Source organism: Mus caroli, unplaced genomic scaffold (genome assembly GCF_978045245.1).
Source record: "Mus caroli unplaced genomic scaffold, Mus_caroli_1 scaffold_2, whole genome shotgun sequence".
Taxonomy (NCBI): Eukaryota; Metazoa; Chordata; class Mammalia; order Rodentia; family Muridae; genus Mus; species Mus caroli.
Window position 1 is genome coordinate 163,574,580 of NW_028227257.1, and position 22,328 is coordinate 163,596,907.

The following is a 22,328-nucleotide window of genomic DNA, read 5'->3' on the forward strand; positions in this document are numbered from 1 at the left end:
TCTAAGATGTTTTAGGTTTGTAATGCAAATTATGATAGAAATTGATTGAGGTACAAAACTCTTAATTCACCAAGACAGGATAGATGATAGAATACTTTCTCCAAGTTTACCAAATACATATGGACTGGACCTTGTGAATACAAATCTTACCTGATAGTTCTCATAATTGTCATTATTGTATATAGTTTATTATTATAAGATAGAGTCCTTAAAGGAGGGAATATAGAGAGCATCTCTTGTACTATATGAAAGCATCATCTGTCAATAAAATGTGTTGGCCTATTAGCTTAGGCAGACAATAGGGAGGTGGAAATTCTGGTACAAAGAGAGAATTTCTGGGAATAGAGTCAGGTGTGAAGGAAATTTGTCCCAAATGCTGAGAAGGGGTCAAGTGCATAAAACTGAGAAGAGTCATGTGGCATGCTCAGAATAAAATAAACTGGACTACAGAGATATGAGCCAGCTAGGGAACAGAACCAAAGCTAATGGTCTAAGAATTTATCCATATATGATAGTATCAGAGGTGTTGTTTCTAGGAACAAAGCAGACATGTGGAAAAATGAGAGGTTACAGATCACATTAACTGCAAAACACCCATATGAAAAATGGCACAGTGGCATGCTGGGGATAGTTTTGTGCACTGGGTATTCAGATGCTCATTTCCTTGAGCAGACATTTGGTTGCAGTCCGGTTGTTGACGCAGTCAAGCATCTCAATGTTATGCAAAAATTGTTTTCCAAGATCTCTGGTTAATAAAGAGTTGATTCAGCTAATAGCTGGGCAGGAGATGAGAACAGGACAGGACTTCTGATCCCTGTCTGAGGGTCTCAAGGAGATAAAAGAGAGAGGAAAAGAAGAAGGTGTTGAGAGACCATGTGGAGGGACTAGGAGGAGTCATCATGAGGACACACATGGAACAGAGTGATCCAGGACAAGACTCAGATTGAAGTTTACGTAAAGGACCACATGCCTGGGCAATAGGCAGACATAGAGGGTTAGGATAGATCAGGGCTTGACCAGCTTAGTGCTTGCAGCTTAATAAAAATACCAGGTCTTTGTGTCATTTATTTGGGAGCTGAGTGGGAATAGAAATGCCTTGTTGTTACCTGGGAGCAAAAGGGGTATAGAACCCCACCCCCTCCCAAGAAATACTATCATGAAGTCCTAGTACTGGGGAAGCCAAGACAGGAAGATATCTAGGGCTATTGACCAGCTAGTGTATATAGCTTAATTAGTGAGCTCCAGGACAATGGGAGAGCCCATTTCAAAAGAAAATGGGCAATATTCCAGAGGATGATCCCTTAACCTTCTGACATTCATACAAATGTATACGCACTCTCATATATGTGAATACTTAAGTATATGTGGACAGTATACTTGAACATATATTCATACACATATTAAAGTCTTATAATGGGTTTTAATAATAAAAGTAAATTTAAAATTGTGATATTTATTAGCAACCAGACTTATAAGAAAAAACACATTTATTTAGCCAAATTGGCACAATTACATGCCTCAGAATCATTAATTTAGAAACAGAATAAGGAAGACAAGATTATCTCATGGATAAAAGAGAAAAATTATGACAGCGCAGGAATAGAGTCATTCTTAACACTTTTATCTGCTATCTTTCTGGTTAGGTTTTCTGGTTTTCTAGTTAGGAGGGAAATTACATTGGAAATGAATTCAAATTTGTGTGTGTTAGACTTTGTGTTGCTGACAAATCCTTCGGAGAAACCTTTATATGAGAAAGATTTCATTTTAGCTAGTCTCTTCCAAGGTGTAGCCCACAATCCTCTGGTTGCTTTGCATTGGACCTGAGAAAACGCAAAGCATCATGGTGGAGAAGGAAAAACAGAGCAGAGCTGCTTATTGTGCAGCAGCCAGGAAGCAGTAACAGAAAGCCACAGTGAAGGCATGCTCTCCAAAGTTGTGCCTCCATGATTCACTTTCTCCAACTCAGCCCCGCATTCCACAGCTCCACTGCTTCCCAATAGCCTATTGGACTTTAGAATTCATCCATGGGATAAGTTATTTATCAGGTCATAGTCCTCAGGATCAAATGTCCCCTGGAAACACCCTCATGAGCACAGCCAAAGTATGCCTTACTAATCTGGGCGTTCTCAGTGTAGGTAACCTGATAATTAACTTAACCATTTCTTATGCTATGAGTAGAGGTAGTTTCAAGAACTGTGATGCTCATTTTTGTTAGTCTGGGAAAATTAACACAGAACAATTACATCCTTTTTTTCCTTTTTTTAAAAAATTAGATGTTTTCTTCATTTACATTTCAAATGCTATCCCCTTGCCTAGTTTCCTCTCTGAAAATCCCCTATACCCTCTCCTCTCCCCATGCTCCCCAACCCACCCACTCCTACTTCCTGGCCCTGACATTTCTCTAAACTGAGGCATAGAATCTTTGAGAAACCAAGGGTCTCTCCTCCCATTGATGGCTACTAGGCCATCCTCTGCTACATATGCAACTAGAGACACAAAATCTGGGGGTATTAGTTAGTTCATATTGTTGTTCCTCCTATAGGACTGCAGACCCCTTCAGCTCCTTGGGTACTTTTTCTAGCTCCTTCATTGGGGACCCTGTGTTCCATTCAGTGGATGACTGTGAGCATCCACTTCTGTATTTGCCAGGCAATGACAGAGCCTCTCAGGAGACAGCTATATCAGGGTCCTGTCAGCAAAATCTTGTTGGTGTATGCAATACTGTCTGGGTTTGGTGGTTGTTTATGGGATAGATCCCCAGGTGCAGCAGTCTCTTGATGGTCCTTCTTTCAGTCTCAGCTCCAAACTTTGTCTCTGTAACTCCTTCCATGCATGTTTTATTCCCCCTTCTAAGAAGGAATGAAGTATCCACACACTGGCGTTCCTTCTTCTTGAGTTTCATGAGTTTTGTAAATTGTATCTTGGGTATTCTAAGTTTCTGGGCTAATACCCACTTATCAGTAAGTGCATATCATGTGTGTTCTTTTGTGATTGGGTTACCTCACTCAAGATGATATCCTCCAGATTCATCCATTTGTCTAAGAATTTCATAAATTCATTGATTTTAATAGCTGAGTAGTACTCCATTGTGTAAAGGTGCCACATTTTCTGTATCCATTCCTCTGTTGAAGGACATCTGGATTCTTTTGCTATGAACATAGTAGAGCATGTGTTCTTATTATAAGTTAGAACCATTACATCGTAAGGCAAGCCCAGGTTGGAGTGAATGGATTTGTCTGGTACCCAAGAATCCGTCAGTTACATTAGTTTAAAGATACAGTGAGGAAACCTTGAAAAGCCATGAACCCAAAGGTTGGTTTGCATGAATGTGCCACTGTCTGCTAAAGAGCTATATTGTTTGGATTTTATTGCTTCCAGGTAGTGACTGTGCCTTGGGGATGGCCCAGTGGTTGTACCATTCCATTTGTTTCCTGAGATTTTCTTTTTAACTTCCCATTTCTGTAAAAATGTTCACTATATGGAGAAGTAAACAGCTAAGGAAAAGGAGGCAGCTTTCAGCTCTATCTTTAGTAGGTATTGAGTAAAGTTATCTCAAATGGAGTTTAAGAATCATGACTTTATGTTCTGAAAAGCCAGCAGAAAAACTCAAGCAACAGCTATGAATTTCTCCCTAGACTGAGCCTGTATGGGAGACAAAGTTATTATTTTGAAGTTGAAATAAGACATTATTATTGCCAGGCATGGAGGCACACACCTTTAATCCCAGCACTCGGGAGGCAGAGGCAGGCAGATTTCTGAGTTCGGGGCCAGCCTGGTCTACAAAGTGAGTTCCAGGACAGCCAGGGCTATACAGAGAAACCCTGTCTCAAAAAAAAAAAAAACCAAAAAACCAACAACAAAAAAACCCAAAACAAACAAACAAACAAACAAACAAACAAAAAAACAAAAAAAACAAAAAAACAAACCAAAAAAAACAACAAAAAAAGACATTATTAATATCAAAGTTTGTCAAAGCAATACAATTATATTTCTATAAAATGATATTCTTCACAGAAATCAAAGATGTTCATTCTTTTTATTACTTGTTTTCACCATTTTCAATTTCATGGCTGTCATTAAAACATCAACAATAATAAAAATGTTCTTATGATCTAATGGGCATTCTACTCACTAATGTATTTATTTCAGAGATTGTTAAAATAATGTGGTGTTAAATTCTTACTACATCTTAATTTTAGTGTGTTTATGTGTGGGTATGCACTCGTGCATGTGTACACATGTGGACAGATGTCACAGCCTGTGTGTGTAGAGGTCAGTGGACGGATTATCAGAGTAGATTCCCTCCTTTTACCATATAGGCCCTTGGGATTGAACTCAGGGTGTCAGGCAAGTACCTTTGTCAACTGAAAAATGCTGCCAGCCCTAAAGGTTTAATTTGCATACAGTTTAGTTTCTATGAATATATTTCCATGTTATCAAGATATTGGACTTAGCATATTATCATTGATGGAATTTGTAGACACTGCCTCTTCAGAACTATGCTATAAAGCATATTGCTTGGAGTTATCTCTCCACTAAAAACACCTTAACAAGAACTTGGCAAATTATGACAGAATCATAAGAATGGAAATCAACAACAATAATAGAAAACAATGTCTGGCCTCATGTTCCAGTTACTGATAGCATATAAAAAATACTCGAAAGTGTATAGACATATTTTATACATTCTGTAGGTTTGGAACTTGGAAGGGGTTCATATGGACATCTTCATATTCTTTAGTGTCTGTAATGTCACTTGGAGGAATCTGAGGCGGAGGAATTGAAATTTCATAAAAATTCATTTAAAGACCTGTATTTGGCATAGGTAGGATTCCCTCTGGGACTGGTAGCCAGAAAATGTAGATCCAGATTCTGTATGTTGCTATTTGTGCACTCGTACAATGTGGCTCAAGTTCCATGTCAGAGCACCATTAGCTACCCAGGCAAAAAGTGGAGCAGCCTGTAGTTAAATGATAAAAATGGATTCACTTACACATATATTTGTTAATGAAATGCACCTGATGGTCAATACATTAGAAACATGGAGAAAAGGACATTAAGGATACACAGGAGGGATGCTGATCTTAACGTGGAATTCGTAATGGATTGGTCAGGCTATTTGGCTGAGGATCCTGGTTATTTTTCCTGGTTGTTACAAGGGCTGCAACTGCAGGTGAAGGCACTTTCCATAAAACAGTACTCAAGAATCAGTCATCCAAATCAGTTACCAAGGAGGCAGCTTTGCCTCTGCTGTAAGCACCACAGTTGCTGGTGACCTTGTCTGTTGTCACCTTTGCTTTTCAGTTCCTCCAACTTCTGAAGCGGTTACCTTCCTGTCATCTACAATTTATAGCAAAAGCAGAAGAGCTACGGAGGAAGAACTTGTGGAAATACACTCAGGTGCAAATGATCTGCTATATGGAGAATGTGGTCATTCCACTTTGGCTTATTTTGGGGCATGCTTCTTAACCTTCAACTTCGAATTGTAATTGTTCATGCGTACTTCAAAACTGGTTTGTCTGGTTTAAATACTTTAAATTTAATTGTCTTGGGGTACAAACTTGGCAAAAAAAAACTTCAAGCAATGCTAATTTATAGTCTAGACTCTGAATCAAAGTGTATTTAATTATGTATCAACTTATTTAGTTAAAGATCATCCAGATATTGAATCCAGTATTTTTTTTTCTCTCTGTGGTGGGCATTTTACATTAGATTAACAGAAATCTATGGGCAGAGCTGGTTGCCTTCCCTAAATATATGGTCTCATATGGTCAGAATGTTGCCTGAACTAAAGGCTAATCTTTTTAAAAAATATGTTTTAAATTAAAATAGAATTACGTATAAAAAAACTCACATCTCCCCCTTTCTTTTCTCCTTCTAGTCTCTCCCAACAGTTACCTACTCTTCCTCATAATTTTCCAAAGTACCACCACTCCTAAGTTTATAGATATTGTTTCTTTATTATTGTCACACACACCCCATATGTATGTGTGTGTGCATATATATGCTTGCACACACACACACACACACACATATATATAGTGTTTAAAATACAACCTGGTGAGCCCTATTTGATTTTCTGTGTGTATATGCTTTCAAGGATGACAGCTCTGGATTAGACAACCAATCAGAATGCTCCTTCCTAGGAGAGGCTGAGCCTCCTCCCTGCAGCAGTCATTAGTTGCCTGTAGTTTTTTTTTTTTTTTTTTTTCTTTTCCTTTCTTTTCTTTTTTGTCTTGGGGTAGGATCCTAAGTAACTCTCCTCGGAGTCCACGTTAATATGTTCCAATAATGCAGTTGTTCCAGTCTTATTTATTCAGCCATTTCTAGAAGAGATTGTTTCAAAGCAGAATTCCTGGTATTCTGACTCTTACAATCCTTTTGTCCCCTCCTTTTCAGTCTTCCATGAATCATAGATGTAGGAGGTATGCTATAGATGTATGTATTCATTGAGGCTGAGTTTCCCACAATTTGTTAATTGCTGTGTTGGTGTGTGTGTGTGTGTGTGTGTGTGTGTGTGTGTGTGTGTGATAGGTTTTGTTGGCTGTAAACCGAGGCTTCTTTGATGAGGAGTAGCAGTTACATTCTTCTCTGGGTAGAAGAGTGAGATTTAGAATGTAGTAAGGAGTTACTTTGGCTTAGCAAAGTAGCACTCTTTTCTAATGTGCATTACCTCACTAACCCAGGGGAGCTGGCTAGGTTTTCGGTTCCAGGCATGGTTTCCCTTCTGTTGGGTGGGTCTTAAGTCCAATTAGACAGCTGTTGGTTGCTACCGACATGTGAGTACCATTTATTGTCCACCCGAGAGGATAAACTTGAAAGTAAGACAAAGTCTTTTTGCCTAGTTCTGTGATGTAGCTTCCATTGGAATTGAACCTTCAACTCTGGTTTCAGACTGCCACTTATACCATCAACTCCAGCTTGTTTGCTGACTACAGATCTTGGAAACTCTTGGCTTCAGTAATTTTTACTTTAAAATATTTTAAAACAAATATCCCTCCTTTCTCTCTTTCTGTTGCTATTTTCTTTTAGAGTTTCTTCACTAATACAAAAGGATTTGAAATCTAGCTTCTTTCCAGTTCCTACTGTGAGGCAACATTCAATTTACATTTTCAGATACCTCCATAATAGATTTCCAGGTCTTTGCCTTTGTTCTGAATATGGAGGATGCTATGAGGATGCAAGGTAGTGAGGACAGAGAACACTAACTGAGTAGCAGCTCCATCCCTGCTGTGGTGGATGCCAGATGCCCTGATATCAAATTGATACTGAACAGTCTTGGTAGTAAATACACACTTCCCGTTTTCTTGTATGTGGTATTAGAGTGTAAGATGGCTGGATTGGGAAATATTGAAAGGTTTATAATTTGTCCTTCAAAGCATCCCCTACTATAGAGGGCCTGTTCTGTCTTCACAGATGAGTGGACTTATGCTGAAAGATCTTAGAGGATCTTCAGGATTTTTTTAAAAAAATGATGATATCTGAGGCAGGAATGAACAGAAAAACAGACTGAGCATAAATAGTATGAAATCAAATCTGTTTCTGGCAATTCAATGCTTTGCAATTTGCAAAGGCATCTAAACAGCAAACACATAGAATCAGCACGTGGTGATTACTCAGTGACTATCAGAAGAGATCCATGCTGTGGTGTGACAATTAGCTCTTCTCATTCTTTGCTGATGGCAGAAGGCTATTGACCCATGTACAGCATGTATTTTTGATATTCAAACAGGGAGTAATTGTGTAGTATTTATCGGAGACAATGTTCATAAACCATTTGCCATTTTAAGATGAGAGGGCTTGCATTATTTACAGTGAGATGTAAATGACATCTTTTGTGTTATTTTTCTCCCCAGATGGTTGAGCAGTTGCAGCATTAGGAAGGCTTGGCTCCCTTTGCCTCAGTACTAAACACAGCCCCTCCGAATGTACTTGGGAGCTTTTGTTTTATGATAATTCCTGCTTATTTGTACCTATGGGAGAGGTGTGTTGAGAGGGCATCACTGAAAACTATTTATTTCATGTTTTGGTTGCTAAGTCTCCTAAAGACCAAAAAAGACTTGTCCCATTTAGCTCTTAGCACAGCCCGAAGAATCCTCAAAAATCGAAATTATTTCACAAAATCAAAAAAAAATCCTAGGTTATTTAATCATAGTCAAGTTGCTGCCTATTTATCAAGTTCCTGCCTACAGCCTAGTGGGATCTTGTATTATGCACTATCCATTTTTTCTTTTACAATTTTGTCCTTAATGTCTTTCTAATAAGTATATAATGTTAGATTAGATGTCCAGTGTAAGTGAATTTATTTTATAATGCCATATTTTAAAATTATTTTTATACATGTAATTGACTTTGGTCGCATTCACCTAGCTATTACTGTCTCTTTTCTTTTCTCTTTCCCACTGGCCTTCTTCCCCTCCCTCCAAATTTGCTTCTATTTTTTTAGATTGCTTTTATTTTTTAAAGTTGAGGTTATGTATATTAGAGAAAACACACACTATTTGTATTTCTGATTCAAACTTATTTTGATGAATGTAGTTTTTGTTGTTTTTCTTTATTTTGTTTGCTTCTGCCTGCTGACTTCTGGGATCACAGGTGTGCATCATCACACATAGGTGACATTTGAGTCATTTTTATAGTGATTTTTTATCATCAAAAACTCTTAGTTAGGCTTTATGTTTTTGCTGCTAAAATATTCCATTGGAATGACAATAGTTAATTATAAACCACTCACCAATCTTTGGTGTTTATTTTGTGTATGGCATGATTCATGGAGTGTAAGAGATATCTACATGACTAGAATGTTAATGAACTGAGGCTCTTTAAAAGAACTTTGCTTCTCAGCAGACAAGATATCTTAGGAACCCAACATCCAAAATACCAGCGTCAATGGATTCAGGGTAGGCGCTATCCTAGGGAAAATCTTTGCACACATTGTTAGAGGAAATTTTTCATTTGTGTTTCTGTGTAATTTGGACCATCAGGCCATATCTTATAGGACCTATCTGCATGCTACCACATAAAAACATGCCCTACTTATCTGTGGGATGTAAAAGAAAGATTTTACTATTTCTGTTTAGGTTTGCTTGAGTGGCTGTCTTCCCCAAAAATTCAGCCTTGAGCAGCAAGTAATTATTTCTACAGCTTAAGAATGTCAGATTAAGCATATATATATAATTTTATTTCTCAAAAACTCCACAGAATTCTAGTGCTGGGTTAGGAAGATGATGAACCCACAAGTAGAATTAGGGAAAATCGGAGTGATTTCAAAGTCTGTGTAGGAGATGGAAAGCTGATAGAGGGGGTGTGGTAATCAGTGGACCACAGTCAAAGTTGCTGAATCTTGGAGTGGGTGCAAAGAAGAGAAACACTAGAAGCTTCCGTTTGTCCCACTGGCATCCCCTAAACTAAGGCACTAGACTTGGAGAAAGCAGTCAGGAGATGAGGATGTGGCAGCTCTGTTCTTTTCCCCACCCTTTCTGGCTTCTTCATTACAGGTGGAATTCTTGGCTAGAGTAAGACTAGAAGTTCATTATTTGGAAATCTCTTCAGTGTCAGAGACTCAGCTCCTAGTTCTCACACCCTTTGATGATGTCTAGCAACCAGGAAAGAATGATGGACATCAGGACAATGTCGAATCTACTTTCTCAAATAGTTAGCTATATTTCCCGAAGAGGAAACAACTCACTGGAGGAACACAACTGAAGCCCAACTAAGCTTACCTTCTTTTCTTTCTTTCCTTACCTTGGAGGCCATTCCAGTCATCTCCCTACCCCAATTTAGTGTTCAGTTGTACCTTGAATTTTATAAAAGATTTTAAAACTCTTCTCCCTCTCTTTCTCTCATTCTTGTGTGTGTGTGTCAGAGAGAGCAGTGGGGAGGGGGAGGGGGAGGGGAGGGGGAGGGAGAGGGAAAATATGTGCACGTGATCATGTCTGTTTGTATTGTGAGGGTACTTGTATATGTGAGTGTGTGGGTTATATTTATGTGTATGTGTGGTGTTTTTGTGTGATGTGTGAGTGTCAAGTGAGTGCACGTGTGTGTAAATGTGGTGTTACAGGACAAAGGTTGTTAAGGCCTTGCTTTCCTTCTACCTTGCCATGGACAAGACCTCTTTTGTTTGCCTGTTGTGTAAGGTTAGCCCTTGAGCTTCTGGGGATTCCTGTCTCTATCATTTATTTACTGCTCTCATCTTGATGCAGAAGTGCTGGGATTGCAGACACACAGGCTATGCAGCTGGCTTTTATGGGGGTTCTTAGGATTTGAACTGAGATCTTTCATTCCTGGATGGCAATTGCCTTTAGCCACTGGGCCATCTCTTAGGTCCACATTTCATCTTCCAATGCTGTTACAAATATTAGTTTCATCTTTTTACATTTTTTACAAACTGCCCTAAATCTGCTATTTATTTTTCTTTATTCATTATACTTATATAATTTATTGGGACACAGCTAACATAATTGTATACTTTGGGATATATCAAAATATGTACTTTCCAATGCTTTCCTCTTTTTGAGTATTTTTACCAAGGGTCAAAGAAAATTCTTATCCAGATACCTTTGTGAAATATGAAGTTTGTTTAGAACTCTATGAAGAGGGGAATTTGCTGATTCCAAGTGTGCATATTAATAATTCTGATGATGATGCTCCAGCTGGCCAGACTGTTTCTTCTATTTGACAATTAAATGGACACAAGACAGTGTTTCACATTAATTTATTTTACATTTTCCTTATTACTAGTGAGACTGAACACACAATTTACATATCTTCTGTTGGGTGGAAGTAATGACTCAGTAATTAAGAGTGCTTGCTGCTCTTTAAGAGTACCTGAGTTTGGTTTTGTGATGCCATATCAGAAGATTTACAACTTCCCATAACTTCAGCTCAGGTGCTTCCTGCCTTCTTCTGTTCTCCAAGTTTATTTTCATTCCTGTGCACATATAGATACACATACATACACACAAGTAAAATATAAAATAAATCAAGATCTTGAGTTCTTGAACAGTATGAACTATTATATCATTCTAACAATTACTATAGTAATTTTTCTTTCATTTAGGTATATGGATTTAAAAAGTATCCTAATAAGTATGAAATAAAAATCTAGGAGACATAAAACATATTGCAAACTATATATAGTACAGTTGTAAAGAGCAACATGTATAGAAATTATAACAATATTTTCATTGTTGAGAGGACCATATATAGTCTCATTCTGTCACTCTGAGTAGGCTGAGGCATTCCTCGGCATTTTAGAAACCCCAATTCTGGCAAAATCAGGATTTGTGGCCTTGAGGTTTAAAAGAATTGCAAAACTATCTGCTATGGTGAAGCAGACTTGGAAATTTTACTGGAGATATTTTAATGCAGGCTAATAGTATGACAGTTAACAGAAAGAGAGGCACTCAGAAGAAAGTATGATATAGCCAAGTGTGTGCTTCCCAAGGGATCATGGGGCTGGGGGAAGTAAGTACAGGCTTCTCAAGAGAGAATTAGCAATCAATATTCTTAGCATTTGTCAGGCACGTCCTTTTAGTAACTACAGATTTATATCTCCAAAGGTTGCTAAGGTACATTCGCTGCCACCCATTCCCTGTCTCTTTTGAAAGAAAATGTTTACATAGCTCCAGGAATGAATGGATGGAATTATAATCTGAGAAAATAAAACCAGAAGCTATGAGGGTTCTACAGTGAGTTTAACACACATCTTTCTCTGTAAATGGACTTTCCTATGTGATTCCTTGAAAAATGCAGGTTAAATCTAGGAGAGGAGACAGGCCTGGAACAGGTAGGTATTGGGAAAGAAGAGAGAATTGTTGCTCTGCCATTGCTGGAGTCAACCCGATTCTTGACTAGGTTGCTTCTTTCCAACTTCTCATGTCTCCAAGATATTCTCTGCTTTTCTGTCTGGCCTCAGTATCTTTTATTGGCTATATGAGTAGCATGTGTTCAATTTTATTGGGTGCTATTTCTAAATCTATTTAGATAACCTATTTTCCCTTTAATTTGTAAATGTGATTTTTATTTATTTATTTTATTTATTTATTTTTTTTAATTTATTTTTATTAGGTATTTTCCTCATTTACATTTCCAATGCTATCCCAAAAGTCCCCCATACCCTCCTCCCCACCCCCCTACCCATCCACTCCCACTTTTGGCCCAGGTGTTCCCCTGTACTGGGCATATAAAGTTTGCAAGTCCAATGGGCCTCTCTTTCCAGTGATGGCCGACTAGGCCATCTTTTGATACATATGCAACTAGAGTCAAGAGCTCTGGGGTACTGGTTAGTTCATAATGTTGTTCCACCTATAGGGTTGCAGATCCTTTTAGCTCCTTGGGTATTTTCTCTAGCTCCTCCATTGGGGGCGCTGTGATCCATCCAATAGCTGACTGTGAGCATCCACTTATGTGTTTGCTAGGCCCCGGCGTAGTCTCACTAGAGACAGCTATATCAGGGTCCTATCAGCACAATCTTGCTAGTATATGCAATGGTGTCAGCGTTTGGAGGCTGATTATGGGATGGATCCCTGAATATGGCAGTCTCTAGATGGTCCATCCTTTTGTCTCAGCTCCAAATTTTGTCTCTGTAACTCCTTCCATGGGTGTTTTGTTCCCAATTCTAAGAAGGGTTGGAATCACCATGTCTGACCTAAAGCTTTACTACAGAGCAATTGTGATAAAAATGGCATGGTACTGGTATAATGACAGAAAAGTAGACCAATGGAATAGAATTGAAGACCCAGAAATGAACCCACACACCTATGGTCACTTGATCTTCGACAAGGGAGCTAAAACCATCCAGTGGAAAAAAGACAGCATTTTCAACACATGGTGCTGGCACAACTGGTGGTTATCATGTAGCAGAATGTGAATTGATCCATTCCTATCTCCTTGTACTAAGCTCAAATCTAAGTGGATCAAGGAACTCCACATAAAACCAGAGACAGTGAAACTTATAGAGGAGAAAGTGGGGAAAAGCCTCGAAGATATGGGCACAGGGGAAAAATTCCTGAATAGAACAGCAATGGCTTGTGCTGTAAGATCCAGAATCGACAAATGGGACCTCATAAAGTTGCAAAGCTTCTGCAAGGCAAAAGACACCATCAATAAGACAAAAAGGCCACCAACAGATTGGGGAAGGTTCTTTACCTATCCTAAATCAGATAGGGGACTAATATCCAATATATATAAAGAACTCAAGAAGGTGGACTCCAGAAAATCAAATAACCCCATTAAAAAATACGGCTCAGTGCTAAACAAAGAATTCTCATCTGAAGAATACAGAATGGCTGAGAAGCACCTGAAAAAATGTTCAATATCCTTAATCATCAGAGAAATGCAAATCAAAACAACCCTGAGATTCCACCTCACACCAGTCAAAATGGCTAAAATCAAAAATTCCGGTGATAGCAGATGCTGGCAAGGATGTGGAGAAAGAGGAACACTCCTCCATTTTTGGTGGGATTGCATGCTTGTACAACCACTCTGGAAATCAGTCTGGCAGTTCTTCAGAAAATTGGATATAGTACTACTGGGGGATCCCGCAATACCTCTCCTGGGCATATATCCAGAAGATGTTACAACTGGTAAGAAAGACACCTGCTCCACTATGTTCATAGCAGCCTTATTTATAATAGCCAGAAGCTTGAAAAAACCCAGATGCCATGCCGGGCATGGTGGCACACGTCTTTAATCCCAGTACTTGGGAGGCAGAGGCAGGCTGATTTCTGAGTTCAAGGCCAGCCTCGTCTACAAAGTGAGTTCCAGGACAGCCAGGGCTATACAGAGAAACCCTGTCTGGAAAAACAAAAACAAACAAACAAACAAAAAAACAAAAACAAAAACAAAACCCCCAAAAAACAGATGCCCCTCAATAGAGGAGTGGATACAAAAAAATGTGGTACATTTACACAATGGAGTACTTACTCAGCTATTAAAAACAATGAATTTATGAAATTCCTAGGCAAATGGATGGACGTGGAGGGCATCATCCTGGGTGAGGTAACCCAATCACAAAAGAACTCACATAATATGTACTCACTGATAAGTGGATATTAGCCCAAAAACTTAGAATATGCAAGATATAAGATACAATTTGCTAAACACATGAAACTCAAGAAGAAGGAAGATCAAAGTGTGAACACTTTGCCCTTTCTTAGAATTGGGAACAAAACACCCATGGAAGGAGTTACAGAGACAAAGTTTGGAGCTGAGACAAAAGGATGGACCACCTAGAGACTACCATACCTGGTAATCCATCACATAATCAGCCTCCAAACGCTGACACCATTGCATACACTAGCAAGATTTTGCTGAAAGGACCCAGATATAGCTGTCTCTTGTGAGGCTATGCTGGGGCGTAGCAAATACAGAAGTGATGCTCACAGTCAGCTATCGGATGGATCACAGGGCCCCCAATGGAGGAGCTAGAGAAAGTACCCAAGAAGCTAAAGGGGTCTGAATCCCTACAGGTGGAACAACAATATGAACTAATCAGTACCTCCCAGAGTTCATGTTTCTAGCTGCATATGTATCAGAAGATGACCTAGTCGGCCATCATTGGAAAGAGAGGCCCATTGGTCTTGCAAACTTTATATGCCTCAGTACAGGGGAACGCCAGGGCCAAGAAGTAGGAGTGGTGGGTAGTGGAGTTGGGGGGGAGTATGGCGGAATTTTGGGATAGCATTGAAAATGCAAATGAAGAAAATACCTAAGTAAAAAAAAAGAGTTTGATCTTGATGCTTCTGCCCCCTTCCCTACACTGTGCGTGTTCAGATATATCAGCCTCATCAAATGTGTGGTGGCTAGGTAGCTGCCGTTCTTCCACCCAGGCTAAGACAGATGACCCCATCCTTGTAAGTATTGGGGAATGAGATAATTCTTATATATACTCCTAGAACATACTTGTTAAGTGAGAAGCCTTTAATTTCAAAGTGCTTTTATCAATGTCTGTTGTTTAAGATTGTTTTTGAGTCACGTGTGGTGACACACACCTTAAACTTAGCACTCTGGAAGGCAAAAGTGAGCAGATCTCTGTGAGTTGGAGTATAGCTAGGGCTCTACACACAGGAACCCTGTCTCAAACTTCCTCTCCACAAACAAACAAACAAACACCACAAAAATTATGATGAACTTAAAAATACACACACACACACACACACACTCTTAATGTCCTGGGCATATATCTGGGGTATGAACAGTGATGTTTCACAATCCACATGTTCCCTTTTGTATTAGATAATATGTGTGCCTCAGGAGGATTTAAAATTATTTTATTTTGAGAATTTCATAAATGAGCACATTGCATTTTGGTCACATCCGTTCTTCCCTCCATTGTAGTTCTTCCTATGTGTTTCTCCACATCCTGCCTCAAATTCATGTTATCTTATGAAGTCCAATTATGGTTTTCCATATGAACATGGATATAAGGCTCACTACCAATTGTAAGAGTTAGAAGACCCAGAGGGCTGCTGTGAGTATTTCATTGCATCTGGGTTTGTTTTAATTTTATCCATTTAAGCACTATATGTTTCTAGGCATATAGGAGTTCATGATCTGTGTAGTCATTTGATAGATTTTTATTATTTCATATCATTTTTATTTCTAATTGTGTTTGTCTTAAAGTCTAACTTGTCTATTATTAATACTACTAATCTTCACAAACACAGAGCACATTGTCAATCTCAAAAGTGATATCTAAACTTAAGAATACCTTAATAATTGCCAATGCTTGCACCATGACCAAGAATAATCCCTGTGATCTGATACTAAACTGAGCATTAATGGTTGCATTTCATGAGAAAAATCCAGAGTGTACACATCATCTGTTGGAGGTTATTTATCTAAAACATGTGAAGTTTCCCTCAGGTTTCCAGTGAACGGGTACTTAACGGCCACCTGCAACAGTCACTCTTTCTGAGAAAGTTGTAACATTCATTTACTAGTCTTGTTGTGGTCCTTTCTTGAGAAATGCTGTACTTTCTTGCTTATGAGTTATTGGAAGGAGAAGTAATTATGTCTCATACCTTTGGAATATCCTATTCTTCCTCAGCATGAAAGTGATGGTAATCCATTGGGTCCACCAGGTCTTTAATGTATATAGGAAGTATGCATATACTTAATGTTCATTAACATTGTAGTATATATTTTCACCCATTTTATCCTTACAATTACTTTATTGACTCACCGTTAAGAATGGAAACACCAATTCTAGGGAAAAATTTTAAAAGTTGCCCAAAGATCAGAATTAAGGATTAACCAGGTAAGCAAGACTGTTTTAATTAGGGTTTTATTGCTGTGGACAGACACCAGGACCAAATCAACTCTTATAAGGACAACATTTAATTGAGGCTGGGTTACAGGATTAGAGATTCAGTCTATTATCATCAAGGTGGGAGCATGGCAGCATCCAGGAAGACTTGGTGCAGGAGGAGCTGAGAGTTCTACATCTTCATCTGAAGGCTGCTAGCAGAATACTAGCTAGGATAAGGGTCTTAAAGCCCACACCCACAGTGACATACCTACTCCTACAGGGCCACATGTATTCTAACAGGGCCCTATGCTCTAATAGTGCCACTCCCTGGGCATATACAAACCACCACAAGGACTAAAACCCATATCCTTTAATTTTTTTCCTTCTTTTCCTGTTTGGAAGACACCAATACTTCTTGGCAAACTCTAAAATACAGGAAAGTTGAAAAAATAAAATGCTTGTGCCTCAAGGATAATTGTTAAACATTTTTAGTTTTATGTCTTTCTTGTCTTCTTGATGCATCTTTTACAACAAGAAAAATACATCTCTCATTTACCTTTCTATTCACAAACCCTAAGTCTCTATGTGATACAATAAAGAAGGCACCGGGTTAGACAATTCTAACTCTTTTCTCCAGATCTTACACTGTTGTTCCACAGTCTGTTGCTTCTGGCTCCTGAAGGATTGTGTGAGAGAGAGAGGGAGAAAGAGAAATAATAAGAATGCATCAGGCAACTGATTGGGCCTATAGGGATCCCTTGGTTCTCAAATGGCTTAAAAACAAGTGGTTTCTGAGGGGTGGAGTTCAAAATGGCTGTAAGGTGCACTACTGTGTGGTAAGGAGTTTATTGGAAGAGTTATTAACACCATGGACAGACTGACAGAGAGGAAAGAGCATGGTGGGGACTCAAAGCAAAGTCCTGACACCAGGAGTAGACATAGCATAGTGGGGTCTCTGAGGAGGTCATCAGGTAGCCGAAGTGGGGTTTATTCTGATCCTTTTATGAGGTTGAGAGAGTTATTACAGCACATACCTACAAGCCAGGCTCTTGATTCCTAGGCAGAGAGGAAAGAGCATGGTGGGGACTCAAAGCAAAGTCCTGACACCAGGAGTAGACATAGCATAGTGGGGTCTCTGAGGAGGTCATCAGGTAGCCGAAGTGGGGTTTATTCTGATCCTTTTATGAGGTTGGGAGAGTTATTACAGCACATACCTACAAGCCAGGCTCTTGATTCCTAGGCAGGAGGCAGGGAAGGGGTGGGGAATAGGATGTGTAGGGCACCAGTATACTTTTGATGAGATCCCAGCACTGGAAATGTGTTAGCTAAGAACTCATAGACAATATCTCAGTGGGATGTGTGTGGTAGTGGTATGAATGGGCAGAGCAGCTGCAAAGCATTGTGACCTGTGCAGCATCTGTATTCTCACATTACATTCTTAGAGTAACCTGCCTATGGTGAGATCTGTGAGGTGTCACTGTCCATCCACCATGAAATTGGAACTGCACCCTTCCTTCCATGGTTGAATGGGACAACTACTCCGAACAATAAATCAATCACAGCCTTCTCATGGATGACCCAAGTAAGCCATATGTAGATTCCTGGCTCATAAAACTGGGAGGCAAATAGGCCTGTCTTGTTTTGCAAACTTGATGGCACTTACTTTGCATAACAAGAGACAGCTAATAACCTCTACAGATTTCCTTAGACTCTTCCTCTGGGATTTCTGACTTGAAATTCCCTGATATATTTCTATGAAATCTCATTCTCTCTCTCTCTCTCTCTCTCTCTCTCTCTCTCTCTCTCTCTCTCTCTCTCTCTCTCTCTCTCTCTGTGTGTGTGTGTGTGTGGGTAAGTGTGGATCTCTATCAGAATTATCTAAATCTTTGGCAAACCCTGAGACAGTGTCCCTTTCAAGACACATCTAACCCAGTGAAGCGTCTATCATTTTCAGATACGTGTTCACATAGAAAGCCTCCTACATGCCCCTCTTTTTCTGTCAGGATATCACTAGCAAGTTAGTAATCTGTTGACTTCCTCCACTAAGTGTCAGTCACCAGCCAAGGTGTTAAATTCAAGGGGGTTCATCCATACTGGAGTCTCAACTGGCTTGATCTTGTGCAAGTAACAGGCACAGCTGCAAAGCCAAAAGCTCACATTTCATGGTGCCCCTCCCCATCTGCCAGGGTGACAATCCTTCTGCCCTCTCTTTGTTGTTGTTTTTAAAAATCTTTAATTAATTTATTTTATATACATGAGTGCTCTATATGTGTACCACATGTGTACCTGGTGCTCCTGGGAGCCAGAGCACATCAGATCCCCTGGGACTGGAGTTACAGATGGCCCTGAGCTGCCACATGGGTTCTGGGAATGAATGCCAGTGCTCTTGACTGCTGAGCCATTTCTCCAGCACCTTTGTTGTTGATATTTTAAGAAAAGATTGCAAATAAATTTCATATTGATCCTAAAGAGAGAATCTACTTCTTAATTTTTTCAAAAATGCTATTACCTTCACCTTCCTGTGGAGTCTTTAGAAATCATCAAATTACAGGATTCGAAAATCATAAAAGACTCATGTACCCCAAGGTCAGAAGAGACCAGACTAATCCCTAAGAGCTCAGAAGTAAAAGCAGTAATGGAAAACAAGTCCTTCCTGACCCGAATTCCCAGTAGGATGAATCGACTGTGTGCCACATGCTATGCATTTCAGCTTTCTTCCAGCATCTTATCTGTTGCACTCAAAATCAGCTCTTACTCCATTGTTAGACATTTATTAGGGTGGAAAGTAGACAGTAATTGCTGGTTAAAATAGCATTCTCCCTCACTCTTGTAGGCACATAAGGGGCCACTTAGAAAATATAAGAATTATCTCTAGGTAAAACACAGAACACAGCCTGATGACAGGAAGAAGTGATGCTCAGATACTAGGTAGCCATCCTTGAATTCTGGAGAGTCAGCTGCCCTTGATTTAATGATTTCATTCTTGGGGATGGAGAGATAATGGTTAAATGCATTTACTGCTTTTATGGAGGGCTCATGTTTGGTTCATGCACCCACGTTGGGAAGCTTACAACTGCCTGTGGTTCCAGTGCTAGTGGGAACGGAGGCTTCTGGCCTTACAGGCACCTGCATCTATAGGTACATACCTGCACACATACACATGCAAATAATTATAAAAACAAAATTTAAATAATTCATTTCTGATATAGAATTGGAATTTTGGGGTCATGCTGGGGTTATTGTAAATTTATAAAACACATCAATAAAATTATTCAGCCTTTTCACACAGCTCTATCCTGGGATTTGCTAAAGTATGGTCTGGTAGCTGGTAGAAACCACTGTAGACACCATCCTGGGGGAACATGCTTAGGTCCTTTTCACACACAGAACAAAGACATAGCTTATGTCTCATTTTTAAGAAATGCACACAGCAATACCCAAGCAATTGGCCCATGTTTGGTCCATCTTCTAACTTAAGACAGTGTGGTGTGTTGCCTATCATTGTTCCGGGTTTAGTAATGATGGCTTCTGCCGTCTGCAGCATGGAAAATGCATGCCAAAGTCTTTGAGACAGTTCTGCCTCACAACTTGAATCTTGTCACAGGGGCTTCTCACTAAAGGTATAAAAAAGTCTGCATTCTATTGTAATTATACATCATTATTATTATTATTAATTACTAAAAACAGAAGTTGACAACAACAACAACAAAAAGTATTTTCTCCTCTTGGCATAACTGCTCTGCTGATATTGCCCTGGGTTTCTACTCCTGTTTGTGCTTCTTTCTGAGGTTTTGGTTGTATGCAGTTGATTAATGCAGTTGGCGGCTAATCAATATTAGCATCCAGGGTAGTAGGCATATTACTGAATTATAAATGATTGTTAAAGATGGGTTCCAAGAAGCAATTGCTTTTAGGCCTATATTTGTTATCACAATGTTGACAGCCTTGATATCAGGATTTTAATATCCGTTAGGATAATGAAATTTCAACTCAATGCAGGTTTTCTCTGTCTTTGTACTATAATAGCTGAATATATTGCTCCAGGTGGGTGAATGGTGCTGGGCTTTTTCATTCCCTTTCATATGAAGATTTCAAGGAGGGTTTCTTTTTCAAGCTGTAGACTTTCTTAGACCCAAAGAGAAGGTAACAAAGGAGAGGTGCTTATCTGAGAAGAAGGAATTGTATTTTCTTCACCTTCCAGTTGGTCTTCTGTTCCAATCAGATATGCTGAGGTCTGAACTAATGGTCTCTTGCCATCAATTAATAGGAGAGGTGACAAGAATCTAAGGGGACACAGTGTATTTATAGAGATGAATGATGGAGAAAGGCTTAGAGGGAATCTTTCAGATAAGATTGTTCTCTGGCAAGTAATGTAGGAGTATCACAAGATCTTGATTGTGTGAGTTACTCTCATCATTGGTGTGTGGGAGGGGAAAGGCTCTCTTCATTCCATTCATCTTGCTCTTGCTTTTTCCTGAAGCAACTTGCTGATGGGAGAAAAGGATTACCCACTTTTATACTGAGCATTATTGTCTTATGCTGCCAGTCATGCAGTCTTTGATGTTAATAGTTATATCATTAGTGATTTGAGTTAACGAGCACTGGCAGTGTTCAGTGCCTAAAACTACAGCCCCGTTAATTTCCTGCCTGCATTCTGCAGGTTCCTAGTTACATTCCATCCTATACATTGATCCTGCTTTGTGTGTGTGTGTGTGTGTGTGTGTGTGTGTGTGTGTGTGTGTGTGTTTCATCAGCCTCACAGAATCAGAGGGCAGTTTCTTTTCTTTGGATCTTATATGGTAATGACCAAAAATTATTGATTTTTGAATTTGTGGAAAGGAAAACTTAGTCTGAGTAACAAGGATTCTCTTCCTTTGGTTGGCCTTGAACTATATTTCTCTTTTTAAGGTGGCCTATTTCAAAGTAAGTATCAGAAATATGAAGATCTCTATTGCAAAACTCAGGGAAGTTTCTCTTACCCAAAATGTGCCTAAGACATTAAGAGCCTCTCATATATGTGTGAGATGCAATGAAAAATTTACTGGTAACCTGCTGATAGAAATGACGGCAGTTAATACTGCATGATAAGACAGAGACTTTTGTCCATGGCATCTTTTCATTCTAATCGGGAGTGAGAACCATAAAAGCTAATAATTTGCTTCTGTTCCCCCATATAGGTGGGATAGAACTAGGGCATAACCTACAAGCATCTGACTCAGAAATGCCCTCTAATTGGGTGTCACTTTCAGGGCACAATACCTGAAATATCCTGGAATCAGAAGTAGTCCCTAAGACCTCTCCATAAGTCTGTCCTTTCCAGCAGCAGGTATGCCTGGACTAGGGTCTAACCATGATTCCTGCTCCTCTACTTCTGGAGCAGCATATTTGGGTAGGAAGAAAGCAGATGCAGTTAATAATGTTAATCACTCAATGGTGGCAATTAGTTGACTAAGAATAGGTGGTAGATTTGAGATAGAAAATCAGAAAATAACGAATATGATTAAGAAAAACAGAATAAAATAAAAGACAAAAAGCTTACAAGCTGCTCCATAAACATGCTTTCGTGTGTGGCAGGAGAATAAGCAGTTACACTGAGGAGAAGCTTTCTTAGAAATGAGTTCTGAGAGTGAAATCAGCTGAATGCATTGGAATGAAGAGTTAAAATTCATGAGTAAAATAGGAACTTGGGAGTACCCTAAGACACAGCATAAGTGTGGCAGACTATTTCCCTCTGATCAAGGAGAAAAGATAAGTGGGTGGCCCTGCATTGCTTCAGTCTGAACCTTGGAAAATCCTACTGATGCCTAAGAGATTAGAAAGTCAAGGCCCTGGAAAGATTCATTAGCCAGGGGAGGAACCAGAGTAAAATGTGCTCCTGACCCAAAGAGCTGACTGGGATTTAATGAAATTAAAATGACCTTTTCTGAAAAGATGTCAGAAAGTTTAAGGGCCATAAAGAAGAAAAGAAAAGAAAAGAAAGAAAAGAAAAGAAAAGAAAAGAAAAGAAAAGACAGAAAGGAAGAGAGAAAGAAAGAGAGACAGAAAGAAAGAAAGAAAGAAAGAAAGAAAGAAAGAA